Genomic DNA, 17,374 nt, shown 5'->3' with positions numbered 1-17,374 from the left:
GGTTCAAAGGGCACTTTCATAAGCTCTGTTAGGACTAAATTAAGGTTCCATGCCGGTGGCGGCATCCTCTTAGGTGGTTCAATCCTTTTTGCCCCTTCCAGGAATCTCTTTACTACTTGTGATGTAAAGAAGCTCTTTCTTGTCTCTCCTCTTGTGTAGGCTACTATCGCGCCTAGGTGTACTCTTAGCGAGGATGAACTTAGTTTTGCTTTCAGCAGGTGTGTGAGGTATCTTAGCACTGTTGATTCTCTTATCTTCTTGTGTAGTTCCTTCTTGCTGCACCATTGTGTGAACCTCTTCCATTTTGCCACATAGCACCTTCGTGTGCTAGGTCTCCTTGCCTATGGTAGCACCCGCAGGGCGCTCTCAGGTAACCTTAGGTGTGCAAACTCTATGTCTTCAGGAGCCATGCCGCTAGGCTGAGGCTCTCTGGTCTGGGTGTAGTACTTCTCTGTTTTGCGGGAGAGTAAGTCTTTTCTTTTCCCGAACTTGTGGGGTGGTCCCTGTGCCATTTCCATTATTTGTGAGTACCAGGTCTGCCTTGGCCACTGTGGTGCCACCAGGATCAGTGTCATGTTGCTGGTCCTGCACTTGTTGAGTACCCTGTGTATCAGTGGTATCGGGGGTAAACCGTAGGCAAATGTTTTCGACCAGCTTATCCATAGGGCAGTCCCCTGGGATCGTTCCCCTGGTTACCTGGATGCGAAGTTCGGTATTTTGCATTCTGGTGTGTTGCAAGTAGGTCTATCGTCGGTCTTCCCCATCTCCTGAATAGCCTTTGCGTTTCCTGTGCATTGAGCTTCCACTCGTGGGATGCTGAAGTCTGTCTGCTGAGCCAGTCTGTTTCCACATTGTCCTTCCCTGGTAGGTGTATGGCTAGCAGGTCTATTTAGAGTGGGATGGCCCATCTCTATATTTCCTGCGCTAGGTTGGATAGTGCGACTGATTGTGTTCCTCCCTGTTTGTTGATGTAGAACATCGTTGTTGTGCTGTCTGTTTGTATCAACTCTCTCTGGTTGTACAGTTGTTTCTGGAATGCCTTCAGGGCGAGGAACACGGTCTTCAGTTCCAGGTAGTTGATGTGTCTGACCGCATCTGCTGGAGTCCACAGACCCCTCACTTTGAGTTTGTTCATGTGTGCTCCCCATCCCATCTGGGATGCGTCTGTGGTGATGGTCACCGTTGGGGTTGGTGGTGTTAAAGGCTTCCCTTTTGCTATGGTCTCCCTGTTCCACCACATAATCTCCTCCTGCACTGCGTGTGTTACAACCACTAGATCTTCCCAACTTCCTGTAGCTTGTGACCATTGTTGTTGCTGCCATTCCTAGAATGGTCTCATGTGGAGCTGTATATTGGGGACCAGGTGTATGCAGGACGCCATCATCCCCATGATCTTGCTCACTGTCCTCACTGTCAGAGCTCGTCCCTTCTGGTAGTGGCGTGTCTCCTTCAGCAGAGCAAGTGTTCTCTTGTCGCTTGGGAACACCTTGCGCTGTATGGTGTTGATCTGTGCCCCCAGGAAGATCTTCACTAGCTCTGGTTCCATTGAGGATTTCCCCCAGTGTATGGAGAAACCCAGGTCTGTCAGTGTTTATGTGACCCGCTGTGCGTGTTCCTTTCATGTCCTGTGTGAACTTGCTTTTATTAGCCAGTCTTCGAGGTACGGGTATACATGAACCCCTGCCCTGCGCAGGTATGCTGCCATGGCTGCGAGACATTTGGTGAACACCCTTGGTGCGGACCTTAGTCCGAAGGCTAGGGTTGTGAACTGGTAGTGATCTTTGTTGATGGTAAATCTTAGTAGATGTTTGTGCTGCCTGTTCATGGGAATGTGCAGGTAGGCACCTTTGAGGTCTATGGTGGACATGAACTCTCCGTCCCTTATCTGAGGAATGACCTCTTGTAGGGATGTCATTTTGAATTTTTGTGTCTTTATGTATTTGTTTAGGAACCTTAGGTGAAGGATGGATCTTAGTGTTTCGTCCACCTTTGGAACTAGGAAATAGTTTGAGTACACTCCCTTATTCCTTTCTCTGAATAGAACTTGTTCGTTAGCCTCCTTTCGGAGGAGTTCTTGTGATTCCTCTAGGAGTAACGCTAGTTCTTTTCCTGAATGTGCCTTCCTTTTTGGTTTTCTGTTTGGTGGTTTCTTTTCCAGTTCAATGCAGTATCCAAACTGTATGATGTTGAGTATCCATTTGTCTGTAGTTATCTTCTTCCACACCTGGAAGAAGTGTCTTAGCCCGCCTCCTACTGGTGTTACATGTTCGTCGATGTTTGGTCCATGTAACCCCCTCTTGTTGACATTGTTGTGCCTCACCCTCGGAGGGGTTGTGTGGGTGGGCACGCTTTGCGTGGCTGAGTCACTTTAAGGTGGGTTGTTGACTCACTCTTCTTGTTTGCCCTCATCAATTTGCCCTCCCACGAAAGGACAGGCCCTGAGGTTGGTACTGCCAGGCTTGCTTTTGCTGTCCCTGCTGTGATTGATTGCCGCCTTGGTGTGCCTGTTGGAATGTCTGGTGAGACATTCCCGGCTGGTTTCCTCCCCTTCCATTTGGTCTCCGTGTCGGGGTACCCCTTCTCATTCCTCTGAATTGTAAGGCCCCCATGGATCTTGGAGTTTCATTTTCTCTCTTGAGCTGGGTGAATTTCTCATCCACCGGTGCCCCGAACAGTGTCTCTCCATTGAACGGGGTGCTCAGAATGTTGTTTTGTACTTCTGGCGTCGGGTCCTTCTCCTTCGAAGTCGAGCAGTCCTTTTCGGGGACGTGCTTCGACGACCTTGGCTTTTCGCCGGTCTTCGCTGCCTGGGAGTCCTTTTCGAAGCATCCGCTGGGCTGTTTTGTCCTTGGATGCAGCTGCGGCCGTCGAGATTTTCGGCGCCAGTGCTCCCTTCGAGGACTTAGACTCTGTTTTTCGAGAGTCTGACTCGGGCTTTCGAGAGCCTGTCGGGGGTTTAGGGGTCGACGTCTCTCCTACCTCTTTAAATGCCTTCTTAACCGTCTCTACGACCGTGTAATAATCTGGTCCCTCTGCAATGTTGTCCTCTTCATCGCTGGAGAGGCCCAGGCCCCGAAGCGACAGAGGTTGGCCTTTGCCTTGTATGGTGTAGTTGGCTTTCCTCTGTCTCTCTCTAACCCTGAGTGTTTTCGGGGTGAAGGCGGAGCAGGAGTTTGCAATCCTTGGTCAACTGGTAAGCAAAGGTTGCAGATCGGGTGCTGTCCTTCTGCGCGTATTTGTGGTGGCAGTTACGGCAGAATTTAAAAGGTGTTTTGTCCATTCCTGAGCTCAGGGGGCCCCCTGTGTGCCCATTCTCTGTTGGACGTCGATGATCTCAAAGTTCTCCTCCTTCTTCGTCGTACCGGCTTGATGATCTCGTTCCTCTGTATCTTCTCCAATCTTTTCTGTGTACAATTCGTCTTTTTCCTCTTCTTTTCTCCAAAAACTCTGGAGACTCTCAGTGACGATCCAGACCCAACGGCGGAAAAGTAAATCTGAAGATGGCTCCCAAAGGTGGGAGCTTCCGCAGGAAGCGTGCAGACGTCACAGGAAGTACATCAACAGGTGGGACGTCGACGCCCACCTGGGCTACGAAAAAAAAAAAAAAGAAACTACTACGATTCCGGACCCAACCACTAGACCGCGGAATAATGCACAGCATAGTGAATCCAGAAAGATTCACGCTGCAATAGTATCAGAATCAGGCACGGACCAGAGCTCTGAACTCGGATCGTTGGAAGACCTGAGAAACAAGATGGCACCAAAGATGTTTTTTTCCGAGGAACTTCGGATGCTCCAAAAAGAAAACGAACACTCATTTCAGTCAAAACAAAGAGGCAGTGGAAGGGGCAAAAAAGTGAAAGGCAGAGAAGAAGGCAACGAAGGAAAACAAGCAAACAGTGGAATGGGAATACGGGGCCAGCAAGGAAAGAACAAGTAATGGCAGTACAATCTAAGGAAGTAATGGTAATAAATCTCTCTAAAACACAAGCCTCACATGAGGACATTGAGACTCTTAAACTTGGACTATGCTTTTGTCCTACATCACAAGTAAATTATGCACAATTAAGGATTGATTTATTTAAGTTTGTTAGGAAGGTGAAATTGTACAAAATACCTGCATTTACGTCCAAACAGGGAAACAATTGATGTGACAACAACTACCAATTCTCCTCAGACTGCCCTTACAATAAGAGACCTTGAGATATTACAAACACTACACAGTTTAGAAGGAAAGGAAGAGACCACAATCATATCTAGTAAATCCAATGACTCTCTAGATCCCACTAATATTGACTATATTAACAACATCCTTGATATCGACACAGGGGGTACTGAGGCGACGAATTTTAGAATGCCATCTAGATCCATACCCCAACTACCCGAAGACAATATTGACATATTCTCAGACACAGTTGCAGAGGATATTTTGAAACTAAGAAGAGAACAATTGAAACAGAGTAACTTGAACAAGAGACAATGGAACACATTAAAAGAGTTACAGAAAGATCAGACAATAGTCATCAAACCCTCCGGCATGGGGGGAAACATAGTGATAATGTGTAGAGAGAACTATGTAAAAGAGGGACACAGACAGGTGAGGAATAGCACCTGTTACGTTAGAACTGACAGGGAATATTTACAAAATGTAATTACACACTATAAAGAAAGACTACTGGAGTGGCATGAACACCAACTACTCAGTTGGGATGAACTACAGTTCCTATAAAATGAAACACCTACCAACCCCACACTCTATCTGTTACCAAAGGTACTTAAGGATGCACTAAACCCACCAGGTCGTCCCATTGTTTCCTCAAAAAATAGTATTTTTGAGAATACTTCAATATATGTAGATCACTTTCTGGTGCCATATGCACAGAATTTGGATTCCTACATCAGATATACGCAAGACTTCATCCAAAAATCTAATAATCTGTGTTGGGACAAGGAATGTTGGCTAGAGTGCTTAGACGTGGAAAGTCTGTACACTAGTATTAGGCATCAAGATGGAATGAATGCCTGTAAATACTTTCTCAGAATGAGAGATGCTAAGGTACTACAACACACACAGATGATCATGTAAATGATCGAAACTTGTCTACAGGACAACATTTTCCTCTTTGAAAATACATTCTATAAGCAAATACAAGGAACAGCCATGGGGACATGCTTCGCCCCCAACTATTCCAATCTTTTGGTGGGCTGGTGGGAGTAGCACGTCCTATGGAATCAAGATCAGAATAGATTCATTGGTCAAATCAGTGTGGGTTCAGGTATATTGATGAAGTCTTCCTCGTTTGGGAGGGGAGTGAGGAAGACCTTAAAATCTTTTCATCTGTCATCAATACCAACAACATCAATCTGAGATTCTACACGAATTACAGCCAGGAAACAGTGGATGTCTTTGATATCAAAGTTTCACTCAAAAATGGCACACTCCAGACCGATCTCTACAGGAAGAACACTGCTGGCAACTCGATCCTCCTTGCGGATCTATCATCCACCAAGCTACTGCTGGTAGCAAGTTTCTCAGAGCCAAAAGAAACAGTAGCACCAATGAAAGCTGTAGGAGAACCAAACAGGACATGCTAGATCGCTTTAGTGCCAGAAAGTATCCTAAGAAAAGCTTTATAAAAGCTAACATAATGGCTGATGAAAAATTCAGATATTAACTTTTACAAGGAAAACCACATATATCAAGGGAAACTGAGAAAGAACCGATACGATTTATCACCAAGTTTACAAGTCAGACAACCAACTTACGCAAGATCTTAAAGAGTAGATGGGCAATACTAACACATGATACCACCTTGAGTCCGAAGAGAGGCAAATACACCCAACATCACTTTTAAGAGAAATCTCTCCATAAAAGACATGTTAGTACACAGCCATCTCACAAGTAACAGACAAACTTGGATGCAACAGAGTCGAGGTTTCAGAAAATGCGGTAACTGCAATCGTGCAAATTCAGCACTAGCGTCTATGAGATTACCCTAGACAGGATTAGGAAGAAACACTGTATCACTAACCAATCACATGCGAATCAGACTATATAGTATATGTAATCATCTGCCCATGTGACAGATGGTATATTGGGTTGACTACCTTTCCCATACAAAAGCGTATACTCGAACATTGGCATGCCATCACAAATGCAGACATGAGCTACAGCACAACACTTCAGGGAACACCATGATGGAGATTGGACCAAAGCCAGATTGTTTGGCATTGATACAGTTGTGAAACACCCTAGGGGTGGCAACAGAACTACTGCAGTAGGCAGAATGAAATCTAGGTACATATTAGAAGCAGGAAGTCTCGCTCCACATAGTATGAACCAGGGCGAAGAGCTTTACACAAACTTGTAAATTAGAAGCTCCTATGTGTAACTCATTTTTCTTTTCTTTTGATGATATTTCTAATGGTCACAAATGTATATATTTCTTTCTGTAGACATATCACATTCATCATCGATATTATTTTCTCCTCCTAAGATGGTTTTCCAAGATGCAACGCAAAGAAGATTGTACTTAGGTTGTACTTATGTTACGCTGGCATACTAAATCATTCTTTTTCTCCCTTATAGATATTTGGAAGCTTCCATGCACATCTGCTGGTAGCGTTAAGGAGACTATAGAAGGCGACCCCCATGTGGCAACACCTTTTTTTATTCACTGAGGTGGAAGTACGATTTAGTTTCATTTGGGTACTATACCCTTAAGCACAGCAGCATTTGTTTGTCAGTTTTGAGTTAGGGCACTAGACCCTAACAAGAAATTGTTTATTAAAATAAAAATATAATTAAGAAATAAGCCAAACATAGCTGAACAACTGTCATAGAAACTGTACTATACCTCATATATGGTGGCTAAAGTCAATATTATTGGTAAAACTTAGTTTACTAAATAACAACTTTTGTCCGTCATTGATAAAGTTTTTGTTGACAAAGAGTCGAGGAGGAATTACAGAATGTGAAGTATTTTGTTTATGTCTACTTGAACGTGTTATTGCACGTTGTATAAATGCAATGAACATAGAGAAAAAAGAGTTATGTGAAAAAGTTTGTCAGATCGAAACGCGCCACTTTCATTTGCCAAATAAAAAACAGTGATAAAATACTACTGCTTTGGTGTGGCTGTTTTCTCAGGAGTAACAGGCAAAGCGGAATACATGTGGAATATACATATATATTCACTGAAAAAACTACAGGTTTCATGGAAATTAGAATTAGGTCAGATTCACTGGTGCAAAACAGAGAAATTCAGCTGGAACAGTTACCTGAGCTAACTATAACTTATGCCCCTGTAATGCACTGCTTATGACCTCACATATTGCATCACTCATGACATGGTCAGTGACATCACTAATGACAACATCCACAGAACCACTCTCACACACCCTCTCCTACCCCATAGAACCTCTCATACACCCAATCCCAACCCCACATAACCGCTCACATACCCATTCACAGACCCTTACCAGTACTCACACAACCAGTGACTCATCCAAAGAGCCACTCACTAATCCACTCACTCAGATAGATACAGCACATTCCTGCCCTTTCACTATCACGCAGCGCAGATAGGTGACTTGCTGAGCTGCGCTGTGTGCCCCTAAGTGTAGTTAAGGAAGTGCAGTATGGACAGATTTATCACACTGAAGAATAAAGAGTGGTGCAGCGCGCCCAGATTTTCTCTTTTTTAATCGCCCCTCGGACTGTAGTAAAAAGTGATTCCGTTTGCAGACCACAGATGGGCTCTAAACACCCTGCACAGAATAGTCAAAGACAGAGCAGTCCGCACAGATGTCCTCTTTTATTTTAAATCCCCCTCACAGTGTAATAAAAAGCAGTGCAGTGTGTGCACATTAGATTTCCAGTCAACAGCCCTCACAGAGCAAGGAAAAGCAATGCAATATACAGATTTTCTCGGTTCTCAGAGATTATCAGTAAGCTGAGCACAAATTTCTCACAAAGTAGCAAAAAGTAGTGCCGTTTTCACAGGCATCTTCAAAGTGCAGTAAAAAGCAGAGCAATGTGTACCGATTTCTCACAGTGCAGGGGGCACAGACTACTCATAGTGCAGTACAATGCATGGCAGCATGCACAGATCGCGCATAGTGCAAATAGACGTGCAGCATGCACTGATTCCACACAGTGCAGTAAGATGCAGAGCAGTGTGCACAGATTTCTCATAGTGCAGTGCAGTGTGCACAGATTTCTCATAGTGCAGTAAGATGCAGTGCAGTGTGACAGGTTTCTTATAGTGCAGTAAGATGCAGTGCAGTGTGCACAGATTTCTCATAGTGCAGTAAGATGCAGTTCAGTGTGACAGGTTTCTCATAGTGCAGTAAGATGCAGTGCAGTTTGCACAGATTTCTCATAGTGCAGTTAGATGCAGTGCAGTGTGACAGGTTTCTCATAGTGCAGTAAGATGCAGTTCAGTGTGACAGGTTTCTCATAGTGCAGTAAGATGCAGTGTAGTGTGACAGATTTCTCATAGTGCAGTAAGATGCAGTGCAGTGTGCATAAATTCACCCTTAAATACACATAATGACCACAAAAGTCCCAAGTGCCTGAAGGAAAGCCCCTTCACCCTCCCAGAGGTCCCCAGGTAGAAGAACCCAGCTCAGTCCACCCCATTCAGTGATTTCTCGTAGTGGGGTAAGACGAAGTGCAGTGACACCGATTCCTTATAGTGCAGCAAGGTGCAGTGCAGTGTGCACAGATTTCACACAGTGGAGTTAGATACAGTGCAGTGCACTGACATAGACTGGTCATAGTGCAATAAGATGCAGTGCACTGCACAGACTCCTCATAATGCAGACAGATGCAGTGCAGTGTGCATAGATTTCACACAGTGCAGTTAGATACAGTACAGTGCACTGACATAGACTTGTCATAGTGCAATAAGGTGCAGTGCACTGCTCAGACTCCTCATAATACAATAAGATGCAGTGCAGTGTGCACAGATTTCTCACAGTGCAGTAAATAGCATTGCAGTACTCCAAATTCCTCATAGTGCTGTAAGGTGCACTGTGGTGTGCACAGATTCCTCATAGTGCAGTAAGAGGCGGTGAAGCGTTCACAGGTTTCTCAGAGTGTACTACGTTACAATGCAGTGTGAACAGACCTCTCAGAGTGGAATAAGACCATGCACAATGTGCACAGATTTCTCATAGAACACTAAACTGAAGTGCAGTGTGCATAGATTACTCATTGCAGTACAATGCAGTGCAGTGTGCACAGATGTCTCACAGTGCAGAGGCACACACTTGTCGTAGTGCTGTAAGATGCAGTACAGTGTGCACAATTTCCTCATAGTGCTGTAAGATGCAGTGACGTGTGCACAGATTTCTTATAGTAGTAAGATGCAGTGTGCACATATTTCCAACAGTGCAGTAAGATGCAGGGCAGTGCGCATATAATCCTCACAGTACAGTAAGAAACAATGCAGTGTGCATAGATTATTCATAGTGCAGTAAGATGCAGTGCAGCATGTACAGACTGCTCATAGTGCAGTATATACAGTGCAGAGTGCAGAGATTTCTTACAGTGTTGTATGATGCAGGGCTGCGTGGACAGATTTCTCACATTGCAGTAAGATGCATTGTAGAGTGCAAAGATTCTTCACAGTGTTGTAAAGATGCAATGCAGTAGCACATATTCCTCATGCAGTAAAATGCAGTGCAGCATGCAGTGATTTCCATTGTGTAGAGGGAGGTTGTGCAGAGATTACTCATAGTGCCGTCAGATGCAGTGCAGCGTGCACAGATTCCTCACAGTGCAGTATGATGCACTGCACAGATCCCCTCTTCAACAACAAATGATGCCCACAAACACCCCCAGGGCAGGAATGAAAGCCCCCCAGGGCCCCCGGATAGAAGAGCCCAGCTCAGCCCCCGTGGCCCCCGGATAGACGAGCCCAGCTCAGTCCTAGGTCTCACGGATGGAAGAGCCCAGCTCAGCCCCAGAGGCCCCCAGATAGAGGAGACCAGCTCAGCCCCAGGGGCCCCAGATAGAAGGGCCCAGCTCAGCCCCAGGGGCCCTGGATAGAAGAGCCCAGTTCGGCCCCAGGAGCCCCGATAGAAGAGCCCAGCTCAGCCCCAGGGGCCCCCAGATAGAAGAGGTCAGCTCAGCACCAGGGCCCCCGGATAGAAGAGCCCAGCTCAGCCCCAGAGGCCCCCGGATAGAAGAGCTCAGCTCAGCCCCAGGGCCCCAGATAGAAGAGCCCCGATCAACCCCAGAGGCCCCCGGATAGAAGAGCCCAGCTCAGCCCCAGGGGCCCCTGGATAGAAAAGCCCAGCTCAACCCCAGGGGCCCGGATAGAAGAGCCCAGCGCAACCCCAGGGGCCCTGGATAGAAGAGCCTAGCTCAGCCCCAGGGGCTCCAGACAGAAGCGCCCATCTCAGCCCCAGGGGCCCCCAGATAGAAGAGCCCAGCTCATCCCCAGGGGCCCCCAGATAAAAGAGCCCAGCTCTGCCCCAGGGGCCCCCAGATAGAAGACCCCAGCTCAGCCACAGGACCCCCTGATAGAAGAGCCCAGCTTAGCCCCAGGGGCCCCCGGATAGAAGAGCCCAGCTCAGCCTCAGGGCCCCCTGATAGAAGAGCCCAACTCAGCCCCAGGGGCCCCGGATAGAAGAACCATGCTCATCCCCAGGACCCCCAGATAGAAGAGCCCAGCTCAGTCCCAGGGCCCCCAGATAGAAGAGCCCAGCTCAGCCCCAGGGGCCCCCGGATGGAAGAGCCCAGCTCAGCCCCAGAGGCCCCCAGATAGAAGAGCCCAGCTCAGCCCCAGGGGCCCCCGGATAGAAGGGCCCAGCTCAGCATGGCTCTTGCAGAGATTCCCTCCAGGATTATTCAGTCTATTTCTACAAACGCAGCAGAAGGTGCCGACAATCTCCTACCTGAGCAGAGACCTGTGTAGACATGTCCAGGCTCTCTTCTCCCCCTGGGGTCTGGGGGTGGGAGGTGCAGATCTGGGGTCTGAGGGGGGTCTGCAGATGGAGGTAACTGCACAGACAGACAATGGTTCCTTCCTCCTCTGCTGCAGGCTGCAAATACCAGGAGAGGCCGGAAGTGATGTCACCGCAGCTGCTGGTGCTGTCTCTGCCGCCGCTGACCAGGAAGAGGAAACCCTTATCCTTTTCATTCAATGTGCAGCTCAGTGGGTTTCATCAGCAGGCGAGGAGCGCCCTCTGGTGGCCGCTGACGGAACCGCCGCCTCCAGTCTTTAGGAGTGCATTGGAAATAGCCTGAATTTCATTCATTATATGTAAGAAACTGCTAGAATTAAACTGGACAATGTTTTCTATTTTTCCTGTTTCTGTGGGTAATTTTTTATATTTGGTAGGACTGTGTGTATTCAAACAACTTTCCGACTCCGCACCAAATTAAGTTTTACATTTGTCTGCTTTGTTTACCCGCTCACTCCCTTCAAAGGTTCACTTATAAAATAAACAAACAAGTAGATTACAGTCTCAATAACTTCATAAGACAGAACAATCAGATTTGACTGTCACTGATTTCTCCCTCAGTGGATGGTGTCATGACAATGAGTGAACAGTCCACAGATTCCTCACAGTGAAGCAAGATGCACCGCAGTGCACAGATCCCTCACAGTGCAGCAAGATGCACCACGGTGCACAGATCCCTCACAGAGCAGCAAGATGCACCACAGTGAACAGATTCCTCGCAGTGCAGCAAGATGCACCACAGTGCACAGATCCCTCGCAGTGCAGCAAGATGCACCACAGTGCACAGATCCCCCACAGTGCAGCAAGATGCACCACAGTGCACAGATCCCCCACAGTGCAGTAAGGTGCATCACAGTGCACAGATCCCTCACAGTGCAGCAAGATGCACCACGGTGCACAGATCCCTCACAGAGCAGCAAGATGCACCACAGTGCACAGATCCCTCACAGTGCAGCAAGATGCACCACAGTGCACAGATCCCTCGCAGTGCAGCAAGATGCGCCACAGTGCACAGATCCCTCACAGTGCAGCAAGATGCACCACAGTGCACATATCCTTCACAATGCAGCAAGATGCACCACAGTGTACAGATCCCTCACAGTGCAGCAAGATGCACCACAGTGCACAGAACCCTCACAGTGCAGCACGATGCACCACAGTGCACAGATCCCCCACAGTGCAGCAAGATACGCCACAGTGCACAGATCCCTCACAGTGCAGCAAGATGCACCACAGTGCACAGATCCCTCGCAGTGTAGCAAGATGCACCACAGTGCACATATCCCTCACAGTGCAGCAAGATGCACCACAGTGCACAGATCCCTCACAGTACAGCAAGATGCACCACAGTGCACAGATCCCCCACAGTGCAGTAAGATGCACCACAGTGCACAGATCCCTCGCAGTGTAGCAAGATGCACCACAGTGCACAGATCCCTCACAGTGCAGCAAGATGCACCACAGTGCACAGATCCCCCACAGTGCAGTAAGATGCACCACAGTGTACAGATCCCTCACAGTGCAGCAAGATGCACCACAGTGCACATATCCCTCACAGTGCAGCAAGATGCACCACAGTGCACAGATCCCTCACAGTACAGCAAGATGCACCACAGTGCACAGATCCCCCACAGTGCAGTAAGATGCACCACAGTGCACAGATCCCTCGCAGTGTAGCAGGATGCACCACAGTGCACAGATCCCTCACAGTGCAGCAAGATGCACCACAGTGCACAGATCCCTCACGGTGCAGCAAGATGCACTACAGTGCACAGATCCCCCACAGTGCAGTAAGCTGCACCACAGTGCACTTATCCCTCACAGTGCAGCAAGATGCACAACAGTGCACAGATCCCCCACAGTGCAGCAAGAGGCACCACAGTGCACAGATCCCCCACAGTGCAGTAAGGTGCATCACAGTGCACAGATCCCTCACAATGCAGTAAGATGCACCACAGTGCACAGATCCCTCACAGTGCAGTAAGATGCACCACAGTGCACAGATCCCTCACAGAGCAAAGGCTATTTTCCTGTGGCAATACATCTTGGCCCTATATTCCTGCAAATATTACTGGAGGTTCTTGTGCTATTACTAGATTGAGTTTATTGATGTTTTCTTCACATCCTGCTATGATTTCCCGAACCACACGTGATGCCCCATCTTTAAGAGCAGATTGTGATTCCTCATTACATTTATTCTCTAAGTCTGAATATCTTAGTTTAGCTATCTCTATTGTTGGTGTCCCTGCATTGTCAGTATATAATGCTAAATCAATTGAAAAAATTGCTTGCTGGATGGTTAAGTCTATTAACCATACTTCTGCTGTCTTGTCTGACCTTTTATTAGATGCTCAAGGCAAGCGTAGAGCCATTTTACAAAATAGAGCCGCCAGTGATTACCTTTTACTCAAACATGGTCATGGCTGTTCAGATTTTGAAGGTCTTTGCTGTTTTAATTTATCAGATCATTCCAGATCCATTCAATCCCATATTGATAAGCTCCATGAATTGACTGAAGAAGTTAGGCAACATATAGATCAAGGGTGGTTTGATTGGCTTTTCAGTTGGTTACCTGATTTACACTCCCTACGACAAGTGTTGGGGGGTGTCGTGATTGCTATTTGCATCTTAATCACTATTTGTTGTTGTATTCAGTGTATCCCCTCATTTATCCAGATTTTTAGACCCCAAGCTATGTCTAGGTCTGTTAGTTTTGTTTCCTATTATTCTTCATCAGATGTTCATTCTATTTGAATTGTACATTGACTTTAGTACAAGCTGTTAATAGACGACAGTCAAGGGTGGAATGTGGTGACCGGATATTTTGTTCTATTTTCTGAGTGATGGTGACTGTGGTCTACTACCATCTTAGTATAGTGGATAGATCCCTATTCTTAGCCTATTCTTAGGGTTTGCCTATTGACTTTGACATAATTCAGTGCCCCTTTCATCGTTTTCGGGCCTGAAGGTCTATATTAGGAGGTAGATGCTTTATTCCTGACTCAATATTACCTATTGGTAGGGCTTGCCTATGTACTTTGACAGAGCTATGCGTCGCTTTCATCTTTTTCGGGCCTGCAAGGCCCAAACGAGAGAGACTCCATTTTCCTTTCTGCCTCGGCTGCCCGAGGCGCTTGTAGGTCAAAAGTAATATTTTAGTTATGAGATGTTGTTCGCTGGAGAAGAACCGGTCAGAGCTGGCCCTTATCGGAAGAATGTAAACGGAGCTCGGGTTTAAGACGCAACAACAGGTGGCCACTGTGGGAGCGTCGAGAGCCCGGGCCTGGTACAGAAGTCTGGTGGGCGGCAGGTTACTGTCTGGAAATTTCCACGAACGAAGGGCTCTCTATATTAGCGAAATGCAGTAAAGTAGAGCAGGCACATGAATTTTGGACAGACAGATGATCTTTGGAAGAGAAATGAAGCAGACGATTCTTAGCCACGCAGATGATCCTTTGGAGAGGCCGAAGTTATATCAATCGGTCTGTTAGAGCAGTTGGAGTTAGTTTGTGGCCAGCATTGGCATAATCAGAGTGAAGAAGTTAGTCGACGGATGGTTCTCAGAATAGTAAAAACTATACCAGTAGAGTGAAGCTTGGAGGTGAAGACAGTTCGTGGGAGAGAGGAGAAGTCAGTGCAGATTGGACGGTGTAGAGCTGAGTGGCAGAGACGAAGACCAGAGAAAGGTTCCAGTGCTTTGGAGGGGTGACGGAGGTGAAGGTGCATAGCGGTGCAGAGCAGAGTCTGAGATGAGCCAAGGCACAGATGAGAGAGGGACCCAGACGACAGCCAGAACCGGACTACGTAATTATAAGGTGAAGTCTGTCCTGCTATTATAGTGCGCAAATATATTAACTCTTTCCTTTACTTTTCAGGCTATGCTTAGATTGCTAGGTGCTACTATGAATGCAATGTTTATTTTTATTGTTTAATAAAGGGACCCCAGTTCTTAATGAATGCATTTGGGTATTGTTTCTATGATAGAGTTAACCTTTCATTTTAGCCAGGTGCTGACGAACAGAAGGATGGGACATCCCCTTCTGAGAAGGTAACTGATGACAGGGGAGAGTGTAAGTCATATCAGGGAATAATTCTTGAATGTAACGACTTAACAGTTCTTGTGTGTGAGGATTGGATCTCCTATCCAGCATACAAAGGATAATAATAACTCATGTGAAATAGATACTTCCAGTAGATATTAGGAACTTAGGAAATTCCCAATAGAGAGCAGGAGGTATTAATAGGACAGTGGGGACACTTTAAATTGGAGCTGCTCCCCGAGGAGCGAGGGGGTAGAGTAGCCCAGGCCGGATCGTCGTGGGGCTACAAGTGGGGATATATATATTGGAGCTGCTCCCCGAAGAGAGAGGGGGTAGAGTAGTCCGGGTGGGATCGCCGTGGGATTACAAGTGGGAACAGTATAAATAGCTGCTGCCCGACACGAGACAGAGTAGATTAGCCCGAGCCAGATTGTTGTGGGGCTATAAGGTGAGATCATAGGATGTAAGATGGAATTCCGTAGTTTCTCTAGGATTTAGTAGTATATTAGCTGAATAAGCTTGTGTATATTGCGGGTTCCCCATTCCCAGGTAAGTACCCCAGGTACTGTTGTAAATAGGGTCTGGGAAGGGATGAAGTTACGTGATGACTGGGTTTGTGGTGTTTGGGTAAGCTGATAACTTGGTCAGAAAATCCGGTCATTACACTAGTGCACAGGCCTTCCATGTGTGAAGATCTGTGAGGCCGGTGACTGTTCGCATAGTAGCGTGTACCGTCGCCCAGAGGGTTTGTAGTCCAGGGCATGTCCAGAACATGTGAATGAATGGGGCATTTGGTGTATTACATCAGGGGCATTCAAAATGGGATGTCGGGTAGAAGCGTTTCAGCCGTGCCGGTGTGAGGTAGGCGCGGTGTAATATATTGAATTGAACATTCATTTTCTAGGACAAGGGGAGAGGAGTTGGCCTAACGGCTAGGGCGCTTGACCTCGGACCTGGAGGAGCTGGGTTCGAGTCTCGGTAACGACGCCAAAACCTCCTGTGATTCTGGGAAAATCACTTAATCTCCCCGTGCCTAAAATGAAAGTGTGTCCTCATGTAACGTAACTGGAAAAATTTGTAAAGCGCTCTGATACCTGATTCGGTTCGGGTCTAGTTCGCGCTATATAAAACTCTACCAAAAAAAAAAAAATGTAAAGAATAAGCTGCCTCGCTACATGGGCCTAAACTGGGAATATAACACTAGGGCCTAGGGTTTACAGTGTTCTCTCATCAAATTTGACTTCCACTGCAAACAAGTACCGATCCCAGTCTGGGGGTCTAGCCATGTCCTGTGGTGAGCCTGCGCAGCCCATTTCACTCGGGCAGTATTCCAGAGTGCAGGCCAATGCGCCACGGCTGTACAGGGGAGATAGGAGAGATTTCCAACAGATGGCTAATTGCTTCTAGGTCAGGACGAGGGCCAGACAATTAACTTATTGAGGGGTTTACACTGAGCAGTTCATTTGGTAATCCAAAATATACAACGCAGTGAGTTATTCGGTAAACTGGAACCCAATATCTCCGAGGTTTGGGTGAGTACCTCATCCCAATATATACTGAAGGAGAGACACTCCCACTTCATATGTATAAAATCCGACTCTGCCGATGCACAGTTTGGGCAGGCACCCCAGATATGTGCTAACCTTGCAGGGGTGAGATAAGTATGGTACAGGTAGTTAAACTGTGCATACTTAAGTCTAGCATTGGTGGAGTTAGTCTTAGCGAGCCCTATACATTGTTCTCATTGCCTATCCACTAGGAATGGTTCTAGTGTTGTCTCCCAGTACATTTTCAGCGATTGAGGTGGTATGGCATTTGCCGTACGTGGGACGCCATACAAGCAAATAATGGCCTGCTTTTTCTTGTATGAGCAGAGTTTGCAAAAAGTGTGTGGTCTCTGACTTATCATGAGTTCTATGCCAAACCCAGGTTAGCTGTCTTGTGAGTGCCGCATAGATTAGAAAGGAGCTCGGGGACATACAATAGGCCTCTACCAGGTCTTCAAACGTGCGCAGGACATTGTCTGACTGACTGATTGAATTATTTATTAAGCGCACTTATGCCGAGGCGTCTTGGCGCTGTAGGAGGAATAAAGATGGAACTACCAATTAAGCCATGGTAAAGAGACAGGTTTTTAATGCTTTTCTGAAACGGATCTTATTTGTGTCCAGGCGTAGGTCGATGGGCAAGCTGTTCCATAGTTTAGCTGCCTTGTAGGAAAAAGACTTGTGTTGGACTTGGGCCTTAGGGCAGGTTCACCCCTAGACTTTTTGCTTGAAATGGTGACCTGGCAATGGTGATTTTAGGGATTCTGCGCACTTTCACTGTGTCCCAGTGGAAAGTGCGTGCGCACTCTG

General features: G+C 46.9%; 1 protein-coding gene across 1 annotated transcript in view; it reads right to left on the bottom strand.

Annotated features, from left to right (window-relative positions):
• Positions 1-11,088, bottom strand: part of LOC144752652 (uncharacterized) — a 56,015-nt gene extending 44,927 nt beyond the window's left edge. Inside the window, exon 1 of the mRNA XM_078640542.1 lies at positions 10,909-11,088. The gene's annotated coding sequence lies outside the window, so the exon portion shown is untranslated. The remainder of the gene's footprint in view (positions 1-10,908) is intronic.
• Between the last annotated feature and the right edge of the window lie 6,286 nt (positions 11,089-17,374).

This window comes from Lissotriton helveticus, chromosome 1_1 (genome assembly GCF_964261635.1).
Source record: "Lissotriton helveticus chromosome 1_1, aLisHel1.1, whole genome shotgun sequence".
Classification (NCBI taxonomy): domain Eukaryota; kingdom Metazoa; phylum Chordata; class Amphibia; order Caudata; family Salamandridae; genus Lissotriton; species Lissotriton helveticus.
This window is presented reverse-complemented; position numbering and strand designations above follow the sequence as displayed.